Source organism: Bos indicus x Bos taurus, chromosome 17, assembly GCF_003369695.1.
Source record: "Bos indicus x Bos taurus breed Angus x Brahman F1 hybrid chromosome 17, Bos_hybrid_MaternalHap_v2.0, whole genome shotgun sequence".
Classification (NCBI taxonomy): Eukaryota; Metazoa; Chordata; class Mammalia; order Artiodactyla; family Bovidae; genus Bos; species Bos indicus x Bos taurus.
In genome coordinates, this window is record NC_040092.1 from 58,688,780 (window position 1) to 58,698,611 (window position 9,832).

The following is a 9,832-nucleotide window of genomic DNA, read 5'->3' on the forward strand; positions in this document are numbered from 1 at the left end:
GCAACCCAGGGCCGGCCTCGGATTGTTCCCGGAGGAACAACCTAGAGCCTGAGCAGTGTGGGCAGGGTGGCTACACGCGCCGTGAGCGGGGGCAGACCCAGAGTGGCTGAGGCACTGCGAGCCCACGCCAGTGTTATTTGTTTGCAGCATCCCTCCCTCCCTCCCCACAGCACGACTGAACAAGTAAGCCTAATAAAAAAAAAAAAAAGGGTCCTCCACCATCCCCTTTGTGTCAGGGCGGAAACCAGATACTGAAGAGACCAGCAAACAGAAGAAGATATAACAGAGGGAAACGCCTTGGAAGCTACAGGCAATAGATCAAAACCCTGTGGTTACTACGGACTACATAGGAAGGGGCCTATAGATCTTGAGAAATATAAGTCTGACCAAGGAACTAGCCAAAAATGAACTGAACCCACAACACCCACAACAAAACCAAGAAAGTCCTAGATATATTTTTATTATTTTTACGATCATTCTTTTTTTTTTTAATTAAAAAAAAATTTTAAGTCCTCTATTGTTCCTTTAATTTTCACTTTTATAACCTATTACTTTGCAAAAAAAAAAGACCCTATTTTTTTCTTCTTCAGCAAACTTCATATATATATATTTTATAATTTTTTGACCTTGTTTTTTTTTTTTTTTCTTCTTTTCTTTAACATTGTATTTTTGAAATTCCAAACTCTACTCTAGATTTTTAATTTTTGCTTTTTGGTATTTGTTATCAATTTGTACCTATAGTTTTTTTTTATATAATTTCTGTGACTTTTTTTTTCTTCTTCTCTGTTTCTTTCTCTTCTTCTTTTATGTAACATTGTATATCTGAAATTCCAAACTCTACTCTAGATTTTTAATTTATGCTTTTTGGTATTTGATATCAATTTTGTACCTGTATTTTCTTTATAATTTTTGTGACATTGTTTGTTTTTGTTTGTTTGTTTTCTCTCTTTATTTTTCTTCTTTTTTTTTTTAACATTGTATTTTTGAAATTCCAAACTCTACTCTAGATTTTTAATTTTTGCTTTTTGGTATTAGTTATCAATTTTGTACCTGTACTTTCTTTATAATTTTCGCGACCTTGTTTGTTTTTGTTTGTTCGTTTTTTCTCTCTTTCTTTTCCTTCTTCTTTTCTTTAGCATCGTATTTTTGAAATTCCAAACTCTACTCTAGATTTTTAATTTTTGCTTTTAGGTATTTGTTACCAATTTTGTACCTTTAAGAACCCAATCTTCAGGACCCATTTTTCACTAGGGAGTGAGATTACTGGCTTGACTGCTCTCTCTCCCTTTGGACTCTCCTTTTTCTCCACCAGGTTGCCTGTGTCTCCTCCCTAACCCCTCTCTACTCTATCCAACTCTGTGAATTTCTGTGTGTTCCAGACGGTGGAGAACACTTAGGGAACTGATTACTGGCTGGATCTGTCTCTCTCCTTTTCATTCCCCCCTTTTATCCTTCTGGCCACCTCTGTCTCCTTCCTCCTTCTTCTCTTCTCTGTATAACTCCATGAATATCTCTGAGTGGTCCAGTTGTGGAGTGCACATAAGGAAGTGACTACTGGCTAGCCCACTCTCTCCGCTATTGATTCACCTCATCTCATTTGGGTCACCTCTAACTCCCTCCTCCCTCTTCTCTTCTCCATGTAACCCTGTGAACCTCTCTGAGTGACTCTCACCGTAGAGAAACTTTTCATCTTTAATGTAGATGTTTTATCAATGGTGCTGTATAGAAGGAGAAGTTTTGAAACTACTGTAAAAATAAGACCGATAACCGGAAGCAGGAGACTTAAGTCCAAACCCTGACTCCAGGGAACTCCTGACTCCAAGGAACATTAATTGACAGGAGCTCATCAAATGCCTCCATACCTACACTGAAACCAAGCACCACACAAGGGCCAATAAGTTCCAGGGCAAGACATACCAAGCAAATTCTCCAGCAACAAAGGAACACAGCCCTGAGCTTCAAGATACAGGCTGCCCAAAGTCACCCCAAAACTATAGACATCTCATAACTCATTACTGGACATTTCATTGCACTCCAGAGAGAAGAAATATAGCTCCACCCACCAGAACACCGACACAAGCTTCCCTAACCAGGAAACCTTGACAAGCCACCTGTACAAACCCACACACAGTGAGGAAATGCCACAATAAAGAGAACTCCACAAACTGCCAGAATACAGAAAGGACACCCCAAACTCAGCAATTTAAACAAGATGAAGAGACAAAGGAATACTCAGCAGATAAAGGAACAGGATAAATGCCCACCAAACCAAACAAAAGAGGAAGAGATAGGGAATCTACCTGATAAAGAATTCAAAATAATGATAGTGAAATTGATTCAAAATCTTGAAATCAAAATGGAATCACAGATAAATAGCTTGGAGACAAAGATTGAGAAGATGCCAGAAAGGTTTAACAAGGACCTAGAAGAAATAAAAAAAGAGTCAATATATAGTGAATAATGCAATAAATGAAATTAAAAACACTCTGGAGGCAACAAATAGTAGAATAACAGAGGCAGAAGATAGGATTAGTGAATTAGAAGATAGAATGGTAGAAATAAATGAATCAGAGAGGATAAAAGAAAAACGAATTAAAAGAAATGAGGACAATCTCAGAGACCTCCAGGACAATATTAAATGCTACAACATTCGAATCATAGGGGTTCCAGAAGAAGAAGACAAAAAGAAAGACCATGAGAAAATACTTGAGGAGATAATAGTGGAAAACTTCCCTAAAATGGGGAAGGAAATAATCACCCAAGTCCAAGAAACCCAGAGAGTCCCAAACAGGATAAACCCAAGACACATATTAATCAAATTAACAAAGATCAAACACAAAGAACAAATATTAAAAGCAGCAAGGGAAAAACAACAAATAACACACAAGGGAATTCCCATAAGGATAACAGCTGATCTCTCAGTTGAAACTCTTCAAGCCAGGAGGGAATGGCAAGACATACTTAAAATGATGAAAGAAAATAACCTACAGCCCAGATTATTGTACCCAGCAAGGATCTCATTCAAGTATGAAGGAGAAATCAAAAGCTTTTCAGACAAGCAAAAGCTGAGAGAATTCTGCACCACCAAACCAGCTCTCCAACAAATACTAAAGGATATTCTCTAGACAGGAAACACAAAAACAGTGTATAAACTCGAACCCCAAACAATACAGTAAATGGCAACGGGATCATACTTATCAGTAATTACCTTAAACGTAAATGGGTTGAATGCCCCAACCAAAAGACAAAGACTGGCTGAATGGATACAAAAACAAGACCCCTACATATGTTGTCTACAAGAGACCCACCTCAAAACAGGGGACACATACAGACTGAAAGTGAAGGGCTGGAAAAAGATTTTCCATGCAAATAGGGACCAAAAGAAAGCAGGAGTAGCAATACTCATATCAGATAAAATAGACTTTAAAACAAAGGCTGTGAAAAGAGACAAAGAAGGTCACTACATAATGATCAAAGGATCAATCCAAGAAGAAGATATAACAATTATAAATATATATGCACCCAACACGGGAGCACCACAGTACGTAAGACAAATGCTAACAAGTATGAAAGGAGAAATTAACAATAACACAATAATAGTGGGAGACTTTAATACCCCACTTACACCTATGGATAGATCAACCAAACAGAAAATTAACAAGGAAACACAAACTTTAAACGATACAATAGACCAGTTAGACCTAATTGATGTCTATAGGACATTTCATCCCAAAACAATGAATTTCACCTTTTTCTCAAGCGCACATGGAACCTTCTCCAGGATCGATCACATCCTGGGCCATAAAGCTAGCCTTGGTAAATTCAAAAAAATAGAAATCATCCCAAGCATTTTTTCTGACCACAATGCAGTAAGATTAGATCTCAATTACAGGAGAAAAACTATTAAAAATGCCAACATATGGAGGCTGAACAACACGCTGCTGAATAACCAACAAATCACAGAAGAAATCAAAAAAGAAATCAAAATTTGCATAGAAATGAATGAAAGTGAAAATGAAAACACAACAACCCAAAACCTGTGGGACACAGTAAAAGCAGTCCTAAGGGGAAAGTTCATAGCAATACAGGCACACCTCAAGAAACAAGAAAAAAGTCAAATAAATAACCTAACTCTACACCTAAAGCAACTAGAAAAGGAAGAACTAAAGAACCCCAGGGTTAGTAGAAGGAAAGAAATCTTAAAAATTAGAGCAGAAATAAATGCAAAAGAAACAAAAGAGACCATAGCAAAAAATCAACAAAACCAAAAGCTGGTTCTTTGAAAGGATAAATAAAATTGACAAACCATTAGCCAGACTCATCAAGAAACAAAGGGAGAAAAATCAAATCAACAAAATTAGAAACGAAAATGGAGAGATCACAACAGACAACACAGAAATACAAAGGATCATAAGAGACTACTATCAACAATTATATGCCAATAAAATGGACAACGTGGAAGAAATGGACAAATTCTTAGAAAAGTACAACTTTCCAAAACTCGACCAGGAAGAAATAGAAAATCTTAACAGACCCATCACAAGCATGGAAATTGAAACTGTAATCAAAAATCTTCCAGCAAACAAAAGCCCCGGTCCAGACGGCTTCACAGCTGAATTCTACCAAAAATTTAGAGAAGAGCTAACACCTATCCTGCTCAAACTCTTCCAAAAAATTGCAGAGGAAGGTAAACTTCCAAACTCATTCTATGAGGCCACCATCACCCTAATACCAAAACCTGACAAAGATGCCACAAAAAAAGAAAACTACAGGCCAATATCACTGATGAACATAGATGCAAAAATCCTTAACAAAATTCTAGCAATCAGAATCCAACAACACATTAAAAAGATCATACACCATGACCAAGTGGGCTTTATCCCAGGGATGCAAGGATTCTTCAATATCCGCAAATCAATCAATGTAATACACCACATTAACAAATTGAAAAATAAAAACCATATGATTATCTCAATAGATGCAGAGAAAGCCTTTGACAAAATTCAACATCCATTTATGATAAAAACTCTCCAGAAAGCAGGAATAGAAGGAACATACCTCAACATAATAAAAGCTATATATGACAAACCCACAGCAAACATGATCCTCAATGGTGAAAAATTGAAAGCATTTCCTCTAAAGTCAGGAACAAGATAAGGGTGCCCACTTTCACCATTACTATTCAACATAGTTTTGGAAGTTTGGGCCACAGCAATCAGAGCAGAAAAAGAAATAAAAGGAATCTAAATTGGAAAAGAAGAAGTAAAACTCTCACTATTTGCAGATGACATGATCCTCTACATAGAAAACCCTAAAGACTCCACCAGAAAATTACTAGAAATAATCAATGACTATAGTAAAGTTGCAGGATATAAAATCAACACACAGAAATCCCTTGCATTCCTATACACTAATAATGAGAAAACAGAGAGAGAAATTAAGGAAACAATTCCATTCACCATTGCAACGGAAAGAATAAAATACTTAGGAATATATCTACCTAAAGAAACTAAAGACCTATATATAGAAAACTATAAAACACTGGTGAAAGAAATCAAAGAGGACACTAATAGATGGAGAAATATACCATGTTCATGGATTGGAAGAATCAATATAGTGAAAATGAGTATACTACCCAAAGCAATTTATAGATTCAATGCAATCCCTATCAAGCTACCAACGGTATTCTTCACAGAGCTAGAACAAATAATTTCACAATTTGTATGGAAATACAAAAAACCTCGAATAGCCAAAGCTATCTTGAGAAAGAAGAATGGAACTGGAGGAATCAACCTACCTGACTTCAGGCTCTACTACAAAGCCACAGTTATCAAGACAGTATGGTACTGGCACAAAGACAGAAATATAGATCAATGGAATAAAATAGAAAGCCCAGAGATAAATCCACGCACATATGGACACCTTATCTTTGACAAAGGAGGCAAGAATATACAATGGATTAAAGACAATCTCTTTAACAAGTGGTGCTGGGAAATCTGGTCACCACTTGTAAAAGAATGAAACTAGACCACTTTCTAACACCATACACAAAAATAAACTCAAAATGGATTAAAGATCTAAACGTAAGACCAGAAACTATAAAACTCCTAGAGGAGAACATAGGCAAAACACTCTCCGACATACATCACAGCAGGATCCTCTATGACCCACCTCCCAGAATATTGGAAATAAAAGCAAAAATACACAAATGGCACCTAATTAAACTTAAAAGCTTCTGCACAACAAAGGAGACTATAAGCAAGGTGAAAAGACAGCCTTCAGAATGGGAGAACATAATAGCAAATGAAGCAACTGACAAACAACTAATCTCAAAAATATACAAGCAACTCCTACAGCTCAACTCTAGAAAAATAAATGACCCAATCAAAAATTGGGCCAAAGAACTAAATAGACATTTCTCCAAAGAAGACATACAGATGGCTAACAAACACATGAAAAGATGCTCAACATCACTCATTATCAGAGAAATACAAATCAAAACCACTATGAGGTACCATTTCACGCCAGTCAGAATGGCTGCGATCCAAAAGTCTACAAATAATAAATGCTGGAGAGGGTGTGGAGAAAAGGGAACCCTCTTACACTGTTGGTGGGAATGCAAACTAGTACAGCCACTATGGAGAACAGTGTGGAGATTCCTTAAAAAACTGGAAATAGAACTGCCTTATGATCCAGCAATCCCACTGCTGGGCATACACACTGAGGAAACCAGAAGGGAAAGAAACACGTGTACCCCAATGTTCATCGCAGCACTGTTTATAATAGCCAGGACATGGAAGCAACCTAGATGTCCATCAGCAGATGAATGGATAAGAAAGCTATGGTACATATACACAATAGAGTATTACTCAGCCATTAAAAAGAATACATTTGAATCAGTTCTAATGAGGTGGATGAAACTGGAGCCTATTATACAGAGTGAAGTAAGCCAGAAGGAAAAACATAAATACAGTATACCAACGCATATATATGGAATTTAGAAAGATGGTAACAATAACCCAGTGTACAAGACAGCAAAAGAGACACTGATGTATAGAACAGTCTTATGGACTCTGTGGGAGAGGGAGAGGGTGGGAAGATTTGGGAGAATGACATTTAAATATGTAAAATATCATATAAGAAACGAGATGCCAGTCCAGGTTCGATGCACGATACTGGATGCTTGGGGCTAGTGCACTGGGACGACCCAGAGGGATGGTATGGGGAGGGAGGAGGGAGGAGGGTTCAGGATGGGGAACACAGGTATACCTGTGGCAGATTCATTTTGATATTTGGCAGAACTAATACAATTATGTAAAGTTTAAAAATAAAATAAAATTTTTTTAAAAATCCAAAAAAAAAAGAAGATGTGGTAGATATACATACAATGGAATATTACTCAGCCATAAAAAAGAAGGAAATAATCCCATTTGCAGCAACATGGATGGACCTAGAGATTGTCATATTGAGTGAAATAGAAACAGAGAAAGATAAACATCATATGTTATCACTTATATGTGGAACTTAAAATAAGGGTACAATGAACTTATCTACAAATCAGAAATATAATTACAGATGTAGAAAATGAGCTTACGGTTACCAGGGTATAAGCAGGGAGAGGGGTAAATAGGAGAATTGGGATTGACATATACACACTACTATATATAAAACAGATAACTAATAAGGACCTATTGTATAGCACAGGGAACTCTACTCAATACCCTGCAATGACCTATACAGGAAAAGGATATTAAAAGAGTAGATACATGTATATGAATAACTGATTCCCTTTGCTGTACACCTGAAACTAACACACCTTTATAAATCAACTATATTCCAATAAAATTAAAAAAAATAAAAGTTATTGAATGTTAACTAAATATCAGGCTCTGTACTAATTATTTCTTTTGGGTAAAGTATTGCTTCTCATCATTATTCTACAAAGTAAGTACCATTCCTCTAGCATATGATAGAACCAGAATTTGAATCCAAGCAGTGTGTCACCAGGGCCCAGGTTTATATTCAGCACTACACTCCCTCCTGCCACAGCACAGAGTGAAAAGTTAATTGGCATGGTTTGGAGGAGCAGGGAAAGGTCAAATACTAAGATAAGGACATTGTTTCTTAGTTGCATGCAGGGCTAGGTAAAGAACCTTTACATAAAGACCTCTCTGTGCCATGAAACAAGTGTGTACTGTTCAGAAGAATGAACTTGGCTCATTATGGCTGGGGAGTAAACAGTGAGAAGTGGCGAGAGATATAGTTAAAGACTGTAGTCAGTGAGACCATAAACTATGTTAGAGTTTAGGGTTTTATCCTGTGGACAACTGGTAAACCATTGAAAGATGTACAGCAGTGTGATTGATTCCATGCTGTCCACAGGATGGAGAACAGGTCTTAGGGAGGGAATACTGCTGACAAGGAAAACAAGAAGAAGACCTTAGCAGACATTGGATGTGAGAGTAAAGCCCAGTGATTGAATAAGGTAACTGTCACAGAGTGAGTTGAATTGACTCAACAACTATTTAGAACTTCATATGGTATGAGTGACTGTGTGGATCACAATAAACTGTGGAAAATTCTGAAAGAGATGGGAATATCAGCCCACCTGACCTGCCTCTTGAGAAATCTATATGCAGGTCAGTAAGCAACAGTTAGAACTGGACATGGAATAACAGACTGGTTCCAAATAGGAAAAGGAGTACATCAAGGCTGTATATTGTCACCCCACTTATCTAACTTCTATGCAGAGTACATCCTGAGAAACGCTGGGCAGGAAGAAGCACAGGCTGGAATCAAGATTGCCAGGAGAAATATCAATAACCTCAGATATGCAGATGACACCACCCTTATGGCAGAAAGTGAAGAGGAACTAAAGAGCCTCTTGATGAAAGTGAAAGAGGAGAATGAAAAAGTTGGCTTAAGGCTCAACATTCAGAAAACGAAGATCATGGCATCTGGTCCCATCACTTCATGGGAAATAGATGGGGGAACAGTGGAACAGCATCAGACTTTATTTTTGGGGCTCCAAAATCACTGCAGATGGTGACTGCAGCCATGAAATTAAAAGACGCTTACTCCTTGGAAGGAAATTTATGACCAACCTAGACAGCATATTCAAAAGCAGAGATATTACTTTGCCAGCAAAGGTTCATCTAGTCAAGGTTATGGTTTTTCCAGTAGTCATGTATGGATGTGAGAGTTGGACTGTGAAGAAAGTTGAGCCAAAGAATTGATGCTTTTGAACTGTGGTGTTGGAGAAGATGCTTGAGAGTCCACTGGACAGCAAGGAGATCCAACCAGTCCGTTCTAAAGGAGATCAGTCCTGGGTGTTCATTAGAAGGACTGATGCTGAAGATGAAATGTCAATACTTTGGCCACCTCATGTGAAGAGTTGACTCATTGGAAAAGACCCTGATGTTAGGAGGGAATGGGGGCAGGAAGAGAAGGGAACGACAGAGGATGAGATGGCTGGATGGCATCACCGACTCGATGGACATGAGTTTGAGTGAACTCCAGGAGTTGGTGATGGACAGGGAGGCCTGGCGTGCTGTGATTCATGGGGTCGCAGAGTCGGACACAACTGAGCGACTGAACTGAACTGAACTGTGTTGAATTGGAGAAGGGAAATTAGAGAGGTAGGCAAAAGGTTACTTCCAACCTGTCCAACTTGCATGAGTGGGTAAAGTGCAGGCTGATTTACAGAGATGAGAGACTCTGGAGGCATTAGCAGCTTTGTGATGGAAACCACGAGCTTCATTTGGTAATAATGAATTTGAGGCTTCTCTGGAAGATCCTAGTGGAGAGGCCAAATAGGAAAATGAATGATTGA